The 22,517-nt window shown below is 38.0% G+C and overlaps 1 long non-coding RNA gene across 7 annotated transcripts in view; it reads left to right on the plus strand.

Annotated features, from left to right (window-relative positions):
* The window catches only part of LOC144615135 (uncharacterized), a 392,358-nt gene that overhangs the window by 73,458 nt on the left and 296,383 nt on the right, over nt 1-22,517 (plus strand). Inside the window, exon 8 of one of the 7 annotated variants that reach the window (XR_013553612.2) lies at nt 10,465-10,601. The exons of the other annotated variants lie outside the window; for them this stretch is intronic. This is a non-coding gene — a long non-coding RNA (uncharacterized LOC144615135). Of the gene's footprint in view, nt 1-10,464; nt 10,602-22,517 lie in introns of those variants that run through there. 7 annotated transcript variants of the gene reach the window in all.

Raw genomic sequence — 22,517 nt, forward strand, 5'->3', positions numbered from 1 at the left:
GACATCCAGATGGCCAACAGACACATGAAAAGATGCTCAATGTCACTCATAATCATGGAAATACAAATCAAAGCCACACTGAGATATCACCTCACACCGGTCAGAATGGCTAAAATTAACAACTCAGGAAACTACAGATGCTGGCAAAGATGTGGAGAAATGGGAACCCTGTTGCACTGTTGGTGGGAATGCAAACTGGTGCAGCTGCTCTAGAAAACAGTGTGGAGGTTCCTCAAAAATTAAAAATAGAACTATCCTACGACCCAGCAATAGCACTACTAGGAATTTACCCAAGGGATACAGAAGTTCTAAGGCATAGGAGCACATGTACCCCAATGTTTATGGCAGTGCTTTCAACAATAGCCAAATTATGGAAAGATCCTAAATGTCCATCAACTAATGAATGGATAAAGAAGATATGATTTATATATACAATGGAATACTACTTAGCAACGAGAAAGAATGAAATCATGCCATTTGCAGCAACGAGGATGGAACTGGAAGGTATTAAGCCAAATGAAATAAGTCAGTCAGAGAAGGACAGATATAATATGTTTTCACTCATATGTGGATCTTGAGAAACTTAACAGAAGACCAGGCAGTGGGGGGTGGGGGATGCGGGGGGGAAGGGAAGGGGAAAAAATAGTTACAAAGAGAGAGGGAGGGAGGCAAACCATAAGAGACTCTTAAATACAGACAACAAACTGAGGGTGGACAGGGGGGTGGGGAGAGGGAAAATGCTTGATGGGCATTCAGGAGGGCACTTGTTGGGATGAGCACTGGGTGTTGTATGTAAGCCAATTTGACAATAAATTCTATTTTAAAAATCTCAGGGTTAGGATGAAATATAAATAGAACATAAATTCATAGTGTTCTGCAATTGTAGTAAGGCATATCACCAAATGATTTTAGGACACACACATGCATGTGTGCGCGCACACACACACAATTTCTGTACTCCTCTTGCATAGTATTTTATTGGACAAATAACAAAACTCCCATGTAGTCCTTGGTTAAGGCAATATGTTTGATTCCGGTCAACAGATTTATTTTAAAAGCCTTCAAGTGGGAGAAGTGAAAGAAATCTGCATTTATTGAGGGTTCATGGTGTTTTAAGCATCTTTCCATATCATATTACTTAATCCTTACAACATGTCTCCAACATAAGTATGAGCTGCTCAACTTAATGATAATAACGATTAAATCTGGGGAATGTATGAGCTTTGCTCAAGGTCACATATAGCAAAAACGATACACATGTACTCATAGTCCTTGTGTTTCATCTCCCACTCCTCAGTCTGACTTGTGACCCTCTCACTTCAGTAAAACAACTCTAACAAAGTTTATCAGCAATTTCCATGTGACTAAGTTCATTGGATACTTTTCAGTTCTCACCTTACATCATTCCAGCAGCATCTCACACATTGTACAATGCTCTCCTTCTGGAAACACTCTTATCTAAGTCACCTTTGCTGCTATATCGAAATGCCATAAACTTCGTGTTTTAAACAACAGAAATTTATTTTCTCACGATTAAGGAAGCTGGAATTTCAAGACCAAGGTGCCCACAGATTTGGTGCCTGGTGAGGACCTACTTTCTGGCTTTCAGAGGGCTACCATCTTGCTGTGTGCCCAAATGATCTGTTCTTTATGGGAACAAGAAGAGAGAGAAGGCTCTTGTGTTTCTTCTTCCTCTTATAGGGGCACAAATTCCATCATGGAGACTGTACCCTCAAGACCTCATCCAAACCTCATTACCTCCTTGCCTTCAAATAACATCGTGTTGGGGATTAGGATTTCAACATATTAATTTTTGAAGGTGTCATAAGTAAGAGATGAATCACTGGGTTCTACCCCTGAAGCCAAGACTACACTGTATGTTAACTAACTTGAATTAAAAAAAAAGTAATAGTTGGGGCACCTGGGTGGCTCAGTTGGTTGAACATCTGACTTTGGCTCAGGTCATGATCTCATGGTTCATGGTTTCGAGACCCACGTCGGGCTCTGTGCTAACAGCTCAGAGCTTGAAGCCTGCTTCAGATTCTGTGTCTCCCTCTCTCTCTGCCCCTCCCCTGCTCTCACTCTGTCTCTCTCAAAAGTAAATAAATAGGAAAAAACATTTTAAAAAAAGTAATAGTACTTCAAAATACTAAACTGCACTTATAACCTGTTCCCCCACAAAAAATATCTATCCAACATACATACATACATACATACATACTTGATCTTTTCTAGAATACTGTGTTACAAGGAATGGCACCACCATGAATTACACTGCAATTTTCATTTATTGGCATAATTAGTGTCTGTTAGTTTATAATCAGTCAGCCAAGATATTAATTGTGCAACTACTATCTGTTCCAGTACTATTCTAAACTCTGGGCAAACAGTGGTGACCAAAACAGGCAGAGTCCCTATGTTAAGAATTATATGATCTAGTGAGGGGATACATAAAATAAAAAAAAAAAACAGGGAAAGAGGTTAAGGTGTGATTGGAAGAGCTGCTATAGCTAGGGAAGCCCATTCTTTAAAAAAAAATGTTAATGTTTATTTTTGAGAGAGAGAGACAGAGTGTGAGCAGGGGAGGGGCAGACACACACACACACACACACACACACACACACACACAGAATCTGAAGCAGGCTCCAGGCTCCGAGCTGTCAGCACAGAGCCTGATGCAGGGCTCAAACTCACAAACCGTGAGATCATGACCTAAGCCAAAGTTAGATGCTTAACTGACTGAGCCACCCAGGCACCCCTAGGGAAGCCCATTCTGAAAAGATACCAAATGATTTGAGACTTGAACAATGGAAAAAGGGAAGCCACATGACATTGTTGAGGAAGAGGAATCAAGTAGAAGGAGCAGCAACTATAAAGGTCTTGAGATTCAGTTGAGTTTTACATGTTCTAGAACCCAAATGCAAGCCAGTATGGCTGGACCGTAGTGCAAGAGAAGGATAGTGGAGGGAGGGAGGTTAGAAAGTTCTGCAAGACAATGACATTCAGATCAGATCTTTGGAGTAACAAAGAAGTAAAACAATGACAACAAAAAGCTAGGTTAACAGTTGAAGAAAAAGTTACACTTATAAGAAGTTAGATAGTGGTTTGTCATTGTACCTCCTGAAACATAAGAAATAGAAAACAGGCCTGGCATATTCTCAATCTTGATATCTACTTTCATACTGTCCCCCTTTTAGGGGAAGTTTAGAGGCAGATGTGATGGACCTTTATTCCATGTCTCTAAAATCACCCCATGGTGAATGGACAAAAACTGATGAGTTCAGAAAATTGTGAGAAGACTGGGAATTTTGGCTAAAATGTTTCTTGTATACAAAGGATTGAACATAGAAATTCTATTGACATCTAATTGCTGGCATGTGCAGGCTGATAAGTGTTACCAAATGCCTTCCTAAATAAGTATAGGGTGGTGTGGAAAGAACTGTTTCTCTGTTGGTTAAATGGTGAAAGCAGTAACCTATTAAGAGAATTATTCTCAGAGACTGAATGCTAATTGATTTTATGTGCATGTCAAGAAGCCAATCAATGACAGGCTTGCTGCAAAATAGCAGAGCAAAGAAAAATATACAAAGCAGATTGTAGTCAAATGTGGAAAGCATCTGACCTTATCACTGAAAATATCTAGTTTAATGAACATTTTACCAGTTTGACATCCATAAACTGCATAAAATCCATAATCTGGAATCTCTTGAATTTCACTCTGAATAATTGTAGATACATGTAAATTTGTTTAATAAAGGAAAACAACTTTATAACTTCAAAACCCTAAAAAAATTTCTATTGAGATGAAATTTATATAATATAAAATTAGCTATTTTAAAGTGTATAATTGATTGGCATTTGTACGTTGTGCAAAAATCATTGTCTAGTTTTGAACTATATAGTTCCAAAAAGTGGAAACAAGCCAAATGTCCACTAACAGATGAATGAATAAACAAAATCTGATATATCCTTACAAATGAATATTACTCAGCCATAAAAAGTGAAGTACTGGTACATGCTACAATGTGGATGAACCTAGAAAACATGCTAAGTGAGAAAATAAAAGATCAAATAGTAACATTATATGGTTCCATTTATACAAACTTTCCAGATTAGGTAAATCCATAGAAACTTTATAATTTGTGATATGATGACTGATGGCTGACTTCTCCTCTAAGCACTGTAAACCTTTATGAATGTAGGGACTATACCTTATTCATCTGTTTCCTCAGCCCAAAACATAGTTCTTGGCACATAGAAAACCTTCTGTATCAATCAAGGTTCTTATAGAAGTAGAACCACCAGGATATATATGTGTATAATATTTACAGTATTTATCATAAGGACTTGACCTTACATGGTTAATAGAGGCAGAAGAACTAGTCTATGTGATGTTTAGTTTCTAAGTCTAGCGCTGGAACCAGATGTCCATGTGCAGGTAGTTGGGAATGCAAGATGGTTATGGACTGGGGGAAAAAATACAAACTGGAAACTGTGAATTTGAACTGGAACCATTGAGAATGAACGAATGAACTGGAACCTCTACATGTTCTTTATCACCTCCAAGTTTACAATTTTAATGATGAAGGTTTTCTTCAGAAGCTAGTGCCTGCCCCATTGTCACAGACCTAAACACAAACCTGGACCAGGAGTTGGAGAACTTAGAGCAGGAGATGTGGTAGGGTCTCGAGGAGTTACTGCTGCCACCCTCCAGCCAGAAAGCCAGGAGGTCAGCTCCAATAGGCAGGAGCTGCACAAGTGCCCTGTGCTGCACCAGCCTTCTCAGCACTAGAAGACAGCTGGGCTTCACTTGTATCTTCCCTGTCTGCACCTGAACTAATCCCATGAAGGAAAGGTGGATTCTGGGAAATGTAGTTCAAGCTTGGTTAAATTGATGTAATGCCTACAATTACCAGGAATGCTTCTGGAAAAATGAGTAAACAAATGCAAGATACAATGCTCTAGCAAGCATTTCTGTAATTTCCTTGCCTTCAGAGTATATGAGAAATATTTTTCAAGTACCCGTATAGACGAGAAAATGGATTGAGCACTCTGCTAGCATTGTTGTTTTATTTTATCTTCACAACAACCCAATGACATAATCACAATTTTTATTACACAATTATTTTTTTTAAATATAATGATACAGGTATTATTACAAAGATCAAGCAAAAGAAGCACAAATTGTTAACAATAGGTACTTAGCCTCAGTAGCAAATAACTGACCTAGAAAACCAGATTTAGATCTATCCCATTATAAAGCCCATGTACTGTCCACTATATTGCCCTGCGCTCCACAGTCCAACCTTGATTTTCTCCATTTTATGTACAGTGAAGTTTTCTGCTGCTTTCTCCTCTTTTCCGTCTTCCTCCTTGTCAAGAAAAAAAAACTGTCTTTTTCTTCCCGTGTACTGCTATTTTGGACAGCTGAGTTGTATAATGTATACTTGTTCAATGGTGCCTGTCAGAGATATTATGAGATTCAGCATCAGAAAATGACAGAATCCTTTCCTTTTTTTCTCTTAGGAGTGAATTATTCTCTCCCTCCTGGTCTCTTTGCTGTGCCCTCTGCTGTTAAATCCACTTCCATGCTCTCAGTGATCTTCCATAAAACCATGAGCACGTCAAATTCTGAGATATTCTTCTCATCTGTTTGTGGGTGAGTCTCACAGGTCTCCAAAAAGTGTGCTGTTTTGCAATAACATAATACTCAGTATTATCACAAAAAGACTTACTATATAATTAGCAGATTAAAGAATTGTGTGTGTTTTATCTGCCTAAGATCAACCACAAAAGTGTTAATGACTGTTTTTGGGTACTTACCATGAGCATGGTCTGAGATAAGAGTTTTATATGAATTATCTAATTAATCTAAATGACCAGTCAATGGAAGGGTTAATTATATGTTGACATTAAAAAAATTTTTTTAATGTTTATGTATCTTTGAGAGACAGAGAGAGACAGAGCTCAAGCAGGGGAAGGGCAGAAAGAGAGGGAGGCACAGAATCCGAAGCAGCTCCAGGCTCTGAGCTGTCAGCAGAGCCTAATGTGGGGCTCAAACCCACAAACATTAGATCATGACCTGAGCCAAAGTCGGACGCCCAACCGACTGAGTTTTAAATGAAAAAATCTGAGGCTTAGAGAAATTTAAAAATTTGCTCAAAGATATAGAGAAGTAAATTATCAGGTCCATTTGATCTGAAAGACCATTTGATCTGGTCTTAATTATCATGAAATTTCATTTAAAACTCCTTACCAAATTCTTCCTATTTTATTTAACAAATATCCATTGAGTGCTTACTAGATGTTCCAGTATTAATAGCAGGTTAAAATGCATCACACAGAATAAAATAAGGAATATAGTCACGATCATATTCTTTTGTCCTAATAGCTATCTTCAAAGCCAGTGTATAAAATATGTATTAATATTTGGTAGGTGGAAGCCGTTTTGAAGTGTCTCTCCAGAAAGGCTGGGAATTCAGTAATTTCCCCCCAACGACATTAAGATTGTTGCTCTTGTTTTAGTAGGCAGTAGTTAGGTACATCTAACAACTGCAAGTTTAATTGACTGAATTTTTAAAATTCAAGCTTTTGTCTGTGTATTTTATGTACACAAAACAAACTAGGAGAGGATATGTCTTATTTTCATAAATTTTACCTTTTCATTACCATGCTCTGTGAAGATAGGGATCTAGAGAATAGAAGAACCCAACTTATGGTAACAAATGGTTATGGAGATTTCTGCCGCTAGAACACTGGATCCTCTCTCAAGCTGTTTCAGATTGTCCTTTTGCTATTTGTGCTATAGTTTCCTCTCTCCCCTTCATAATGCTCCCCCACCCCCTTTTCATCTTAGATCTTTAGTGCATCCACAGTGGAAAGGCTGTGAAACTTGACTGGAAAAGGAAATTTCATTAGAGAATATAGAGCACAAGAACACTGGAGACCTGGCCAAAGTGATCTTCTCTAAAGTCTGTCATCTACTTCTTTTCACAGCACATATGGGATTCTTGATTGGCATAGCCAGTGGCTGTCCACTCGGTCTAGTGTTTGCTAAAGCGATTCTTTAACCTAGAGCTTCAGTGAAACAACAATAAGAGTCACAGAGATGATTCCTCCACAACATGGGATCAGAACTATGTCTGGTTTAACTTAAGCTACTTTTGTGAATATTGCATTGTATGTGATAGATGGATTCTGACACAAGCTTCATTTCCTCCTTCACTGTGTGAATTAATTTGGCTTGCCATGGCTCAGAGCATAATACTTTGTAATGGTTTGCATTTTGCTTTCTCTCTTTGTACAGGGTCAACTGATCCTCTTTTTTTTGTATTTTTGTTTTTGTTTTTATGTGATTACCTGATATCTCTTCTTCTTTTGCAAGTATACTCAAAGTTTACTTTATCAACTGAGTTGTTTAAGGGAAATACTTCCTTCAATATTTCTGATGATCTACTTCCAATTATCCCTCACCCTGGATATCTGTCCTGGGTGCCTGGCTTTCATTGTTTTGTTGCTTGTTTTTCATATATATAATTTTTTTTTTCAGAGAGAGAGACAGATTGTGAGTGGGAGAGGGGCAGAGAGAAAGGGAGATGCGGAATCCGAAGCGGGTGTTAGGCTCTAAGCTGTTAGCACTGAGCCCAACGCAGGGCTCAAACTGAAGAACCATGAGATGATGACCTGAGCTGAAGTTGGACACTTAACTGACCGAGCCACCCAGGCACCCCACTTGTCTTTCCTTTAAAAACAATGTTTATGTATTTATTTTGAGAGAGAAAGAGAGAACACTTGCATGCGAGCAAGTGGGGGAGAGGCAGAGAGAGAGAGGGAGAGAGAGAATCCCAAGCAGTCTCTGTGCTATCAGCGCAGAGCCTGACACAGGGCTTGAACTCACGAACCATGAAATCATGACCTGAGCCAAGATAGAGTCAGACACTTAACCAACTGAGCCACCCAGATGCCCTATTTTTGCTTTTTAATCTTGACAGTTCTCTATCTATCTGTGCTGTGGTAATACTTCTCATGTATGAAATGGCTACCATATATAACCTCTTGCTTTCATAGTAATTCTTCAGAGTGGTGTTATCTCTGTTTTACAAATAAAAACCCAAGAATCTGAGAAATTCGACTATTTTTCTAAGGTCATACATCATGATTTAAATCTATGTCTATCTGAATTAAATCTCAGAGTTACTGAAAAGGCATTGTATCCATTTCTCAGTGTAGTGAGAAAAGACTATTTGAATGGAAGAAAATATGTAATGGTCATAAAGCATGGGGCTCTGCAGTTGGACTGCTTGGGCTCAAACTCTGGTTCCACCTTTATTGTCTAATTAACTTTGAATGAATTACTTGAAATTTCTGAGAAATAGTTTCCTCATCTATAGAATGGACATAATTATATTAGCTAACTTTCTGGGATACTATGAGGACTAAACATGGTTTCACATATGATATCATCGTAAAAGGATGGTGGCTGGCATGTGGGAAGAGTTTAGTACATGCTAGCTACTGTTACTATTATTGTTATTATGTTTCCTAACTGAAAAGTAGTTTACTAAACAGAAACATTGGTGTCATGATGTTTACTGGGAAATAGCAATGAAAGTCCCTCATGACTTTAGAAGTTCAGAGGTTTGAGTGTTTAACTATTTTATACCCATGGTCACATGGGGCCATATCTGTGCTGGAAGAAAGAAATGATTTTTTTTTTCTTTAAATTAGTGCTTTCCAAGCTCTGGTAATATTACCCCTTTTTTTCTGTCCTGACTCTGTTCTTAAATATGAAGTGGAATATTCACCATTTACCACACAATGCATGAAGTAGCCTCATCCTATAAAACCCTATTCCTGGAAAACAACCTTGGCTTGGCTTTGGTGATTCTAAATGTGAGTATCAGAGTCCAAAATTGACTCCCTGGAAAGGCTGTTCAGACAGCAGTTAACAAATCACCCTCTAACAGGAAGAATTCCCGGACAAGCTGGGCAGGATCAGGGCTCTCACTTCCCATAAATCTCCTACCAGCCATTGCCCTTCTTTCTGGGAATTACCACTATTGTTTTCCATTTTCTCTTAATCCCTTCTTCTGACTTTCCCTCTTCACTTTCTATCCTCATTCCTTCCTTTCTTTTCTTCTCTTAGGGAATTAAAGGAGATATCAAAACCAAATATAAAACTTACCTTTTGGTATGCCCTGTGTCTGTAATACTGTGTGTGCTGTGTATATTTAAAGTTGGGAATTTAGAACTTCAAGGGAAGGGACCATGTCTAGTCCTGCTCTGGATTATACCTAAAACAGAGCTTCCCACTCTGCCAAGGCCACAGAGTCATTGACGAGGGTCACATTCTCAAAACACACACACACACACACACACACACACACACACACACACACACACATGCACACATACATTCGTGGGTGTTAATCTTATTCAGTGCTCCATGGCATTGACCATAATAGCTCAGATGTATTTGGAGAAAAATTATATTGAAATAATAATCATAAAAGCAATGAACAATTGGGGCTTCAATTTGGGTTGTAAGAATAATCTCTACAAAAGGATTAGAAAAGAAAGCCCAGGCACCTTGAACAAAACTTTCTCCTCTGCTTTGCTGTAAAACATCTATTAAAGGCATGGTGGTCTTAATTACTTAAAATATTGAAATTAGTTCAAACTGTCCCTTTCTGAATTTCCTGGTGTTTGCCTATACTGGAACATTCCTCACCTTGGTGAGGTGAGTCAGCTTTTTCCAGTTCTCTAGCTCATTAACTGACTTGTCCCTCTGCCAGTGGTTTCCAAACCACTCACAAGAGTGCGACAAAATTTCACTGGTATGAAGTAAAATGAGAAAAATAAGGATAATGTGAGGACTTTTTTTAGGGCTAAATTTATTTAATTGAAAGGAAGATCATTTACTCTGAAATTATGTAATTTCTATATTTTTGTGACAAAGAGGTCTTTCTTTTATGAAAAGATCTGCAAAAGAGGAAAATTGAGGAATCGTGGCCTTAAACTTTGGGAAATGTGAAATGGAAAAACCACCTTAGGCCACACATGGGGTGCATGTATGTGTGTGTGTTTATAGCCAGGCACCCACCTCAAGGGATCAAGTAACTGGACAGTTCATAAAGGAGGCTCTGAACAGGGGACCCAGAATGGAGTGTTAGCCCCAGTTAGATGGTTGCTAAAGCAGAGGAGTTACTGAAACAGAAGGGGCGGTTCTTCTGTCATTACAGAAAAACTTTTACTCTTCACATTGCCCTTTTGGGCTGTATTTTCTTCCTCTGATTGGTGTCATTTTTAACCTGATTTCACTTGAATAAAATTGTTCCCTAGGGAAAGCCTTGATGAGTAGGCAACGAATTAAAACAGGAAATGAATGAAAAGAAAAAAAATGCTCTGATGATATTCCTAGTTATAATGGTACTTTAAATGAATGTCATGGCTCATGTTTTCTAGAAAACAGAATGCAGGACAAGGCTTGATTGATGATGCTTTTTGTTTGGAAGTGCAATTTCAGGACAGCAAAAAAGAGAGAAAAAAGAAGTGCTTTCACATGCATAGTGCATTTAATCATCTCAACAGAAATAAAGCAAGTAAGTGATCTAATTGAAATTTTGAGAAGCTGCTTTTAAATACCATTTTTGGATGTCCTTAGTGTTTCCATGATCAATAAATGAGTGAAGGCACTCAGGCAGGTGAATGGCCGGCCCAGGTCTATGTAATGGGAGAGTGGCACAGCGGGATTCAGAATCAGGCTGAACTGTTGAGCCGATGGGCCTTCCCCATAACTGCAGACTGGCAGCACACGGCTTCTAGAGGGATCTCTGGGACAAGGATTATTATTCTAGTTTTGAAGAAAAAGGAAATAGATGCATTGGAGAGTTTAGTAATCTGCCTAAAAACAAACTAGCAAATCAAATCCAATTATGAAAAGAAAGAAAAAAATAACAAAAATCAAATGATCATAGTGGGTTCCGGAAAAGCATTTGACAAAATACAACAGCATTTATAATTTTTAAAAAAGCACAAAACTCAGCAAACAAGGAATAGAGGGGAACTTCCTCAACTTGAAAAAGAACATCTGCAAAAACTTCAGCAAACTTCATATTTAATGGTAAGAAACTCAAAGATTTCCCACTAAGATTTGGAATAGGCAAGGATGTCCCTTCTTGCCAGTTCCTTTTAACATTGTATTAGAAGTCCTAGCTAATGCATGAAGAGAAAAAAGGAAATAAAAGGTATACAGATTGAGAAGGAAGAAACAAATGCTTTATTTGCAAATGACATGATTGTCCATGTAGTAAATACAAAAGAATCAACAAAAATACTTTGAACTAATAAACTATTGTAGCAAGGTTGCAGGATTAACAAAGTTAATCTGCAAAAGTCAATTGCGTTCTTGTATGCCAGCAATTAGCAAGTGGAATTTGAAATTACAAACACAGTAACATTTATATCATCATCCCTTCCCCAATGAAATACTTAGGTATTAGCCTAACAAAATACGTACAAGATTTGTATGAAGAAGACTACAAAACTCTGAAGAGAGAAATCAAAGAATAATGAAATAAATGGGCAGTTACTTCACATTAATTGATAGAAAGACAATATCATCAAGATGTCTGTTCTTCCTAACTTGATCTATAGATTCAATGCAATCTGAATGAAAAACACAGGAAATTATTTTGTGGACAAATCAATTTAAAGTTTCTATGGAGAGGCAAAAGACCCAAAACAGCCAACACAATATTGGCAGAGAAAAAAAAAAGTTGGAGGAATGACACTATCCAACTTCAATGTTTATTGTAAAGCTACCTGAATCAAGATAGTGTGGTATGGGTCAAAGAATAAACAGAGTAATAGAACAGAATGGAGAGCCCAGAAATAGGCCCACACAGATATAGAGAACTGATCTTTGACAAAGGAGCAAAGACAAGAACAAGCATGGTCTTTTCAACAAATGGCACTAAAACAACTGAACATCTCTTTGCAAAAAAACTGAGCCAAGACACAGACTTTACAGCCTTTACAAAAATTAACTTAAAATGGATGGTAGACATAAATGTAAAACACAAAACTATAAAATTCCTAGAACAATAGGAGAAAATATATATGATCTTGGGTTTGGCCATCACTTTTTAGATGCAACACTAAAGATAAGATCCATGAAAGAACTAATTGATAATTCAGTTTTTCCGTAAACCTAAAACTGCCATAAAAAATAAAGTCTGTTTAAAACAAGCAAACAAACAAACAAACAAACAAATCTGCAACAGATGAAGAGTGGATGGGGATGAGGTTTAAAAAAAAAAAGAAAAGAAAAAGAGTAGCAGACCCCTAGAGAGAGAGCACTGAATGGGGACCTGACCTTGGAGAATTGCTTCTAGACCCTGCTTTCCAATTAGTTAACATTATCTTGGGAAAGTAGCAACTTCCCTAGGCTGCATTTCCTCTTAAGAAAGTAAGCATGTAGAATAGGTGATCTCTAAGCCTCTTTTAACCCTCCCACATGCTCAGTTTTGGAACAAAGTAATCGAGGATACTCTTGGGGGGCTCACGTAGGTGCTAGGAGTCCTGAGGAACTCAATGAGTCCTCTTGCCCCAAATTATTACCTTCTTTACTTGGTGTGTCCAATAGTAGTGACTCACTTTTTGTGTTATAAAGTCTATCTCTCTGCATATAGCAAAAGCAAATCTGGGGTGCCTGTGTGGCTCTGTCAGTTAAGCGTTTAACTTCAGCTCAGGTCATGATCTCACAGCTCGTGAGTTGAAGCCCTGCATAGGGCTCTGTGTGGCTCAGAGCCTGGAGTCTGCTTTGGATTCTGTGTCTTCCTCTCTCTGCCCCTCCCCTGCTTGCGCTTTTCTCTCTCTCTCTCTCTCTCTCTCTCTCTCTCTCTCTTTCAAAAATAAACAATAAAAAAAATAATAATAAAAAGCAGATTAATCCCTGCTTTCTAATACAACTACCCTTAAGAATTATATCTTCAGGCATAGGTTAGTTAGTGTGCATTTTGTCAGGGCAAATCCAGTATGTATCAGAGCAAAATCTAGTATGTATCAGGTGTTCAATATATTTGTTAAGTAAATGGGTGGATGAATCAATAATTTAAAGGAGAGGGGTGCAGAGGTGAGTAGAGCTGTAGGTGCACAGAATTGTTTAGAGTCATGGAAAGAGGCATGAGCCCTAGAACACGGAATATATGGAGAGAAGCTCCAGAGATAGTTTTGCCTGCTTCACACTTATGCTTGAGACTTGCCCTGGGAACCCATTCCATCCCCATTTTTCATCAGTCATTCATTTATTAAAGGGATGCCTGGGTGGCTCAGTGGGTTAAACAGCTGACTCTTTTCTCAGCTCAGGTCTTGATCTCAGGCTGTGAGTTCAAACCCCATGTTGGGCTCCACCTGGGGCGTGAAGCCTACATAAAGGCGGGGGGGGGGGCGGGGAGAGTGAAAAATAAGAGTGAGAAAAATAGAGATCAAGATATAATCATTAATATTCACATTTCTTAAGTAACTACTATGTGCCAGAAACTGCACTCAGCATCAGGGATTCAATGGTGAGTGTATATACCTCTTCATAGAGTTATTTGACTGGTTCCTCACTTAATGCCCACACAGAGTGGATACCAGGCTTCCACCCACTTTCCTACTCTTGATACTCTTACACACCGACACAAAACTCAAGAAAGATTTTAAATGTTTTGTTCATCCAACTTTCCAAGTTTTACTGTTTTGAAGGCTAGCTGAAGTAAAAAATTTTTGTTGGTTTTCCTACTGTGAATAAATGCTGCCCCCTTCTGGAACATTAGCAGAAGTGTAGAAGACTGACTTCTGGCCAGGAAAGCTTTATAGTTCAAGAAAAGTCAGGGGTAGGAAGGGGTTTAGTTAAATTTCATTGTTTTATCAATGGGGAGTTTGGTGCTTGGGAAAGTCAACCTGCTTGTTTTTATCTTGTGTAAGGAGAGAATGACAACAGAGAATGAAAGAGGGGACTGAAACTTATGCTTTCAGACTTAGTTCATGGTACCTCTTTTCAAGTTTACTAGACTGGGGATGGTTGTTGATATTTTTGTTGCTCCTCCATGTGTATTTATCTATCTATTTCTCCTCCATTTTCCCTCACATTCAGCCATGCTTCATCTCATACTCCCCTTTCCATAGTGCGGTGACAGACAGACTCATTTTGAGGACCCAGCACATGTTAAGAGCTATCTCAGTCAGTCTGTCTGTGTATCTGTGTGTCCTCTGAATTTTGTCCATCTGACTGTCATATATCTTCTATAGGTTTCTGGATGAGGGAGTTTAAATCCCACTCCCTATTCCTGAATTTAAGTCTACAGGAACAAACCTCACATTGTCTTCTCCTCCATTCAGATAGTCATTCAGCAAATATGTGTTGCCTACCCACTGTAAATTAGTTCAAAGTAAAAATATCTACTCAGTGATCCCTGAAGTTCAAGGAAATAAAGATCTTATGTAATATATGAGACCAAATAATATATGTCAAATAAATCATTCAAAAACACTACTTATAATAAAATTGTGATAGTATTTAATTTCCATCTACTTCCGTAGTTGATATCCACATATTTATGCAGCTTAAATTTATAAGGATTTTTAAAGCCCTTCACTCTACTGAGGATCCATCTTAACTTGTGTAGCAAATTCTGTAGGCTGTCCAGTAAAGAAAAAGCCAAGATAAAATTAGAAAAAGGCCTAAAAGTGGGAGTGGAAATCAATGAACTTATGCTTGCAAGTGTTCTGAGCATGAAGGTTCTTTATCTGTGTAACCAATGCCTGGAATTCTATTTTAGTGTATTACAGAGGAATGCAAATTTAACGAAGAGAAAATTGATTAGAAGAGAAAGAGAGGTACCTAATTCCTGAGTGGATATTGGGCAAGTTGTTTAATCCCTCCAAGATCCACATAGAGGGCTACTTCTAGCCCATATGGTATCTTTGGGCACAATGGAAAAGGCACACCCTTTGGGCCAGTGTAGCCCCACAGACACTAAACTTGGTGAACAGAACATGAGCTGGATGTCAGCCCTCTCTTGCCCCTTAGTCTGGTCTCCTTGTGTCATGAGTATCTGCCCCAATATATCTGATGCTCTGGCCAGATACTTCAACAGTAAAATGGAACTTGCAACTGTTTTGTGCTCTTCACAAGGTTGCTGCAGGGATCTCATGAAAAAGAAGTATACATGTATGTATACATGTATATGTACATACATACACACATGCATGCATACATTACATAAGCTGTATTATACAGAATCTAATGTTCTGTGTTTGGAAGGGAGGTTATTATACCAATAATCACAGATACTCTCATTAGAGATGCTCAGAAGAGGAGAACTTGTAGTTGCTAATGAGACATCTGTTATAAATGTCATCTAGAAAGGCCTGAGGATGCCCATGTTCTGTAAAGCACAACATAGATTTCTTGGAAGCCTTCTCTTGTTTGTACCAAAATTCCAAACAGCAAAGCCAGTCTTTGTAGAGCATTCTGAATCCTGTAGCGTGAATTCACACAGGTGGCTACTGGCAGAGGACTGTGCTGGCAGCTGATGGCAGCAGGTGCTGAGAGCCGTCCCTGATCACACCAGAGGCACCAGCTCTCTCATCTCTCTTTTGTATTCCTTCACTTCTCAGGCCCCTGTTATTTCTTCTAGAAGAATTAGCTCAGTGTGCATGTTTCAAAAATATTTCCAATAATTAGGCTTTTAGTTTTATGGTTCAGTTTAATTTAGGAAAACAAATCACCAAGGTAAAGAAAGTAATTTTTCACTCCTCTGGCCAAAGCCAAAGTATATACTAATTTTATACTTTCTCTCTCTCTCTCTCTCTCTCTCTCTCACACACACACACACACACACACACACACACACACGCGCGCGCGTGCACACACACACACACACACACACACACACACACACTCAAACACCACTAAGAATGCTTCCACCTTAGGCTCTTTGACCCTTCAGTGTTTCTGCCTGGAATGCTCTCTGCATATCCAGATGAATAACCTCTACCCTCCTTTAAGTCTTTGTGGCTTGTTTAATGATGTTGATGTGCAATGAATATCGATTGAATTAAATTGAACACTGAAGGTGGTGGGAATTGTTGACCTGTACGTTTATTTTGAACTTAATATTTTTTTGAAAATTACTTGAAAATGTTTCTCTATAATTATGTCCTCTATTTAAGTCTGAGGTTTATTATATTTCATTATTCATATGTAGCTTAAATGAGCTTATCAGTATTTTTTCCAAATACTTATGCTGACCAAAAATCTGGCAGACAAACCAGCTCCTATGCTTGGTTGGTATTAACTTGTGGAGTTACCAGGTGTGAGCGTGCATGCACATGTACACATGTGCATGTGCATGTGTGTGCATGTCTGTGTGTGTGTGTGTGTGTGTGTGTGTGTGTGTGTGTGTGTATAGGAATACCTGAAATTCTTGGAGGAATCCAAGTCACTAGAAGATGAAATAGGCAAATGGGGCAATAGATGGATAGACAGTGACCTTGATCTAGAGACTTTGGACAGCTGTTCCTCTTACAGCCTTGAAGTACTGCTTTCTCATGTACTTTATACTCTTTAATTATCCCCTGATTCCAACCTTCTCCGAAGAGATTTTCAAAATTACTTGGACTGGCCAAATCATGGTGGAAATCATGTTTTGAAAAGACAAACACATGAATATTTTAGCACTAAGTTTAAAGTTCACATAATCTTTCAAGTCTTTAGTAAACCATAATCTGGTTTCAAAGCCTATAGCTACATTCTAGGATATCTACATTTTTAAGACAAACTGCTTTCTTATTTGATTTTTTTCTTAATGATATAGTTTCATGACTATGAGTCTAATCATATTATCTGGATTATATCCCAGATTTACCATTTACCAGAAGTGTGGTTTTAGGAAAGTCATATAACTTCTCTGGGTCTCAGGTTTTCATCTGTGATTTTTTTTTTTTTTTTTAGTTCAAGCGTTTAATCATGATCCAAGATGTTGGGAGTACTTTGGGACAGTAGCAGGAACAAAGCAAGGCCCAAATTACTCTGCTCCTGAGGCTCAAATGCTGTGCAGGATCCCAGGACAGGGTAGGCAACAGGTTCCTATCCCCCATTCAGAGGAGGACACAATGGGGCACGAGTCTCACTCCAGCCCTCCTCACAATGGAGAATGTCTTTCTAGGCTGTCTCGGAATACCCAGCCCTGCCTACCTGGAGAATACAATAGAGAATGACTGATATGTTAGAGCCTAGTGATCCTGGAAGGCAAAGAAAAAGGGACCAGCTTGGTAGAGCTGGTCAATACCAGAAAGTATAACAGGATTACTTCCTAGAGTTACTGACAAGAGTTGATGAGATTGCATTTTAAAGTGCTTCATGAAGTAAACACTTAATAAATATTATTTATAATTATATAATAGGATACGATGTGTTTGATGTGTCCTTAAGTGTTTCCTCTGCAGTTTTCCTTTGCTTTACTTTTCTACCTAGAAGCATCACATGGCAATTCTGTTGAAACTGCTTCCTTTGTAGATCATTGGAGAAGGGTTGTAGAGACCATGATGTTGATATCAGTAGACTGCCAGATTCTTAACATGTGATAAGAGCGGGAGATTGTGGTGAACTATGCCGGAATCTTAATGTATTCTTTAAAACCAGACCAAATCTTGTCACCACATGCTGCAACTCTCTGCGTTTTGGAACTGCATATGACTCTTGGTGCCCTTGTAATTCATTTTCTTCCTCTAATTTGCTGGTTTTCCTTTTCCAAATATCAAGTATTCAAGGTTAAGGGAGAAATAAAATTTATTTGGTACCTACTCTATGCTGGAAATTGGGTTCATCCCAACCCTTTCTATCTCCATTTTTACAAATGTTGAGGTTAAGAGGTTAAATTATTTACTCAAAGTTGTACAGTTATTAAGTGGCCAGTTAGAGATTCCATTCCTGATCTCTCTTCCTCTCCCCACTCTTTGCGAATTAGAAAGCTGCCCCTTTAAAGGGCCCAAAGAGTATTTTACTCTCAATGCCAAGATGACTCTTACTCCTACTCCAAGCACTCTCTGTTGTCTTCTACTTATCATAACCCTACTTATTTTTCAGGTGTTGTCACAATACTATGTTCTCCGTCTCCCTTATCATGCTGCAAAGTCATTGTCTTGCAAGATGTAGAACATCTAACACCGTGCAATGCAACATATCAGGAGTATGTGTTATTATATGGCTAACACTGTTTTAGGCACTGATGAAAAGGGAGTAAGATGTGCAAAACAAGCAAGATTTCGTCCAGATGAAAGAAGGCTTCTTCAAAGTTACCTATGGCCACTACTCATTTGATTTATAATAAAAATAGATAGACAAAAGAAAGAAAAAAATCAAGCCATTTATTTAGCATCAGTTTTGTGACCAGCCCTACGATGGGTGCTGTGCATATATTGACTCTGGCAAGTTGTATAACTAAAGTAGCAGAAACACACGAAAAAGGGACCAAATTCATAATTGTGCCCATTTGGGCTGCTGCATGGTCTAGGGAGTTAAGTGCTAGATAGATGCAAACAAATACACTCATTAGTGAAGTGAGTCTCACATCAAATGAAAAGAGATTGCAAACAGGAGGTACATACATGAATTGTATGCAAAGTTTTGAGAATATCCTATTTATTTACTCAGAGAAGGTGCAGTCTCTTCAAGCATGTCCACAATTACCTTTCATTTTTTCTTAATAAGTTTTTCTTTTCTACCAGGCAACTGCATTTTGATTTGTATGGATCACTCTCTCACTGTCACAAAATGTTAGATAGTTAGAAACTGATCAGGTTTTCCAGTTAGCCACTCAGACTTCTTGAATTCCCATTTTGTGTGGAAGAACACAATCTTGCTGACTTTATAGGTGTATAACAGTAATACCACCTTAGAAAAAGTTCTTTCCTAGGGAAAGACCATGGCAGAAGTCATTGGGAAAGAAAAGACAGGCTGGAAACTAAGGTTCCATTGTCTGGGAGCTTTTTGAAACAGGAAAGTAAAAAGAGAATCAGGAGGGCAAGTGTATATCACCCAGCATTTACTACTTGACCAGGACTTAGGACTCTGCACATGCTCTCCTCCTGGGTACTCTATATTTAGGCTGTAGAACTACTGATCCTGGCTCCACTCTATGAAATAACTCAAGAGCATGGGTTCTAGAGCTAGAAAGACTTGTTTTAATTGTGATTTTTCACATTTAAAAGTGTCACATTTCACATGACTTTGAACACTTAATTTTCTAAGCTTCAGCATCCTAATAGTTGAGTATCTGAGATCCTTCTTCCTTCTTTAGGAAGGCCTGGATTGCTATATACTTTCCTCTTATGACCGTCTTTGCTGCGTCCCAGAGGTTTTGGGTTGTGGTGTTACCATTTTCATTGACTTCCATATACTTTTTAATTTCCTCTTTAACTGTTTGGTTAGCCCATTCATTCTTTAGTAGGATGTTCTTCAGTCTCCAAGTATTTGTTACCTTTCCAGCTTTTTTCTTGTGGTTGATTTTGAGTTTCATAGCATTGTGGTCTGAAAATATGCACAGTATGATCTCGATCTTTTTGTGCTTACTTAGGGCTGATTTGTGTCCCAGTATATGGTCTATTCTGGAGACCGTTCCATGTGCACTGGAGAATGTGTATTCTGCTGTTTTGGGATGAGATGTTCTGAATATATCTGTTAAGTCCATCTGGTCCAGTGTGTCATTCAAAGTCATTGTTTCCTTGTTGATTTTTTGATTAGATGGTCTGTCCATTGCTGTGAGTGGGGTGTTGAAGTCTCCTACTATTATGGTATTAATATCGATGAGTTTCTTTATGTTTGTGATTAACTGATTTATATACTTGGGTGTCACCACATTTGGTGCATAAATGTTTACAATTGTTAGGTCTTCTTGGTGGGTAGACCCCTTGATTAGGATAAAATGCCCTTTTGTATCTCTTGATACAGTCTTTATTTTAAAGTCTAGATTGTCTGATATAAGTATGGCTATTCCAGCTTTCTTTTGTTGACCATTAGCATGATAGATGGTTCTCCATTCCCTTATTTTCAATCTGAATTTGTCTTTAGGTCTAAAGTGGGTCTCTTGTCAACAGTGTATAGATGGATCTTATTTTCTTATCCATTCTGTTACCCTATGTCTTTTTATTGGAGCATTGAGTCCATTGACATTTAGAGTGAGTACTGAAAGATATGAATTTATTGCCGTTATGATGCTTGTAGAGTTGGAGTTTCTGGTGGTGTTCACTGGTCCTTTCTAATCTTTGTTGCTTTTGATATATATATACATATATATATATACATATATATATGTATATATATATGTATATATATTCATCTTTTCTCCCCTCAGAGAGTCCCCCTTAAAATTTCTTGCAGGGCTGGTTTAGTGGTCACAAACTCCTTTAATTTTTGTTTGTCTGGGAAACTTTTTATCTCTCCTTCTATTTTTAATGACAGCCTTGCTGGATAAAGAATTCTTGGCTGCATGTTTTCTGATTCAGCATACTGAATATATCCCGCCACTACTTTCTGGCCTGCCATTTTTCTGTGGATAGGTCTGCTGCAAACCTGACGTGTCTTCCCTTGTATGTTAGGGACTTTTTTTCCCTTGATGCTTTCATGATTCTCTCCTTGCCTGAGTATTTTGTGAATTTGACTATGATATGCCTTGCTGATGGTCAGTTTTTGTTGAATCTAATGGGGGTCCTCTGTGCTTCCTGGATTTTGATGTCTGAGTCTTTCCCCAGGTTAAGAAAGTTTTCCGCTATGATTTGCTCACATAACCCTTCTACCCCTATTTCTCTCTCTTCCTTTTCTGGGACCCCTATGATTCTGATGTTGTTCCTTGTTAATGAGTCACTGATTTCTCTAATTCTTAAATCATGCTCTTTTGCCTTAATCTCCCTCTTTTTTACTGCTTCATTATTCTCTGTAAATTTGCCCTCTATATCACTGATTCTCTGTTTTGCCTCATCCATCCTTGCCGCCACTGCATCCATCCGTGATTGAAGCTCAGTTATAGCATTTTTAATTTCATTCTGGCTATTTTTTACTTCTTTTATCTCTACAGAGAGGGATTCTAATCTATTTTCGACTCCAGCTAGTATTCTTTTTTTTTTTTTTTTTTTTTTTTTTTAAATTTTTTTTTCAACGTTTTTTATTTATTTTTGGGACAGAGAGACACAGAGCATGAATGGGGGAGGGGCAGAGAGAGAGGGAGACACAGAATCGGAAACAGGCTCCAGGCTCCGAGCCATCAGCCCAGAGCCTGACGCGGGGCTCGAACTCACGGACCGCGAGATCGTGACCTGGCTGAAGTCGGACGCTTAACCGACTGCGCCACCCAGGCGCCCCGACTCCAGCTAGTATTCTTATTATCATGATTCTAAATTCTGGTTCAGACATCTTGCTTGTACCTGTGTTGGTTAAATCCCTGGCTGTCGTTTCTTCGTGCTCTTTCTTTTGGTGTGAATTCCTTCATTTTGTCATTTTGAAGGGAGAAAAGGAATTAATGAGGTAGAAAAATTGAAATTGAAAAGAAAATTAGAAGTAAAAAAATATTAAAATTAAAAATTAAAAAAACACATACACAAATCAAATAGATGATGCTAGAGCCTAGGTGTGTTTTGGTCTGGGTGTGGAATAGTGGTTTGACAGATTAGAGAAAAGAAAAAAAAGGAAGGTAGGGGGAAGGAAATCATTTGAGAATTTGAAAAAATGAATACACTGAAGTAGACCGAAATGAGATGATGGGGGTAAAATAGAATTTGAAAAAATATACACAAAAGTAAAGAATGTAGTAGAAAAAATTAAAGAAAAATATTTGTAATAAAAATTAAAAATAAATATGAACTTTTTCATTTTCTGTATTTAAGAAAAAAGAAAAAACATGAAAAAAAGAAAAAAGATAAAAAAGAAAAGGAAAAAATCGTTTGCAAATTTGAAAAAGTGAATACACTGTAGTAGACTAAAATAAAATGATGGAGGGGCACCTGGGTGGTGCAGTCGGTTAAGCGTCCGACGTCAGCCAGGTCATGATCTCGCAGTCCGTGAGTTCGAGCCCCGCGTCAGGCTCTGGGCTGATGGCTCGGAGCCTGGAGCCTGTTTCCGATTCTGTGTCTCCCTCTCTCTCTGCCCCTCCCCCGTTCATGCTCTGTCTCTCTCTGTCCCAAAAATAAATAAAAAACGTTGAAAAAAAAATTTTAAATAAAATGATGGAAGTAAAATAGAATTTGAAAAAATTTACACAAAAGTAAAAAATATAGTAATAAAAATTAAATAAAAATATTTATAATAGGAATTGAAAGTAAAAATGAAGTTTTCTCTTTCTGCATTCAAGAAAAAGAAAAGAAACGAAAAATAGAAAAAATAAAGAAAAAAAGGAAATTGTTTGAAAATTTGAAAAGGTGAATACAGTGAAGTAGACTAAAATAAAATGATGGAAGTAAAATAGAATTTGAAAAAA

The sequence above is a fragment of the Panthera onca genome, chromosome F2 (assembly GCF_046562875.1).
Source record: "Panthera onca isolate mPanOnc1 chromosome F2, mPanOnc1 haplotype 2, whole genome shotgun sequence".
NCBI classification, from domain to species: Eukaryota; Metazoa; Chordata; class Mammalia; order Carnivora; family Felidae; genus Panthera; species Panthera onca.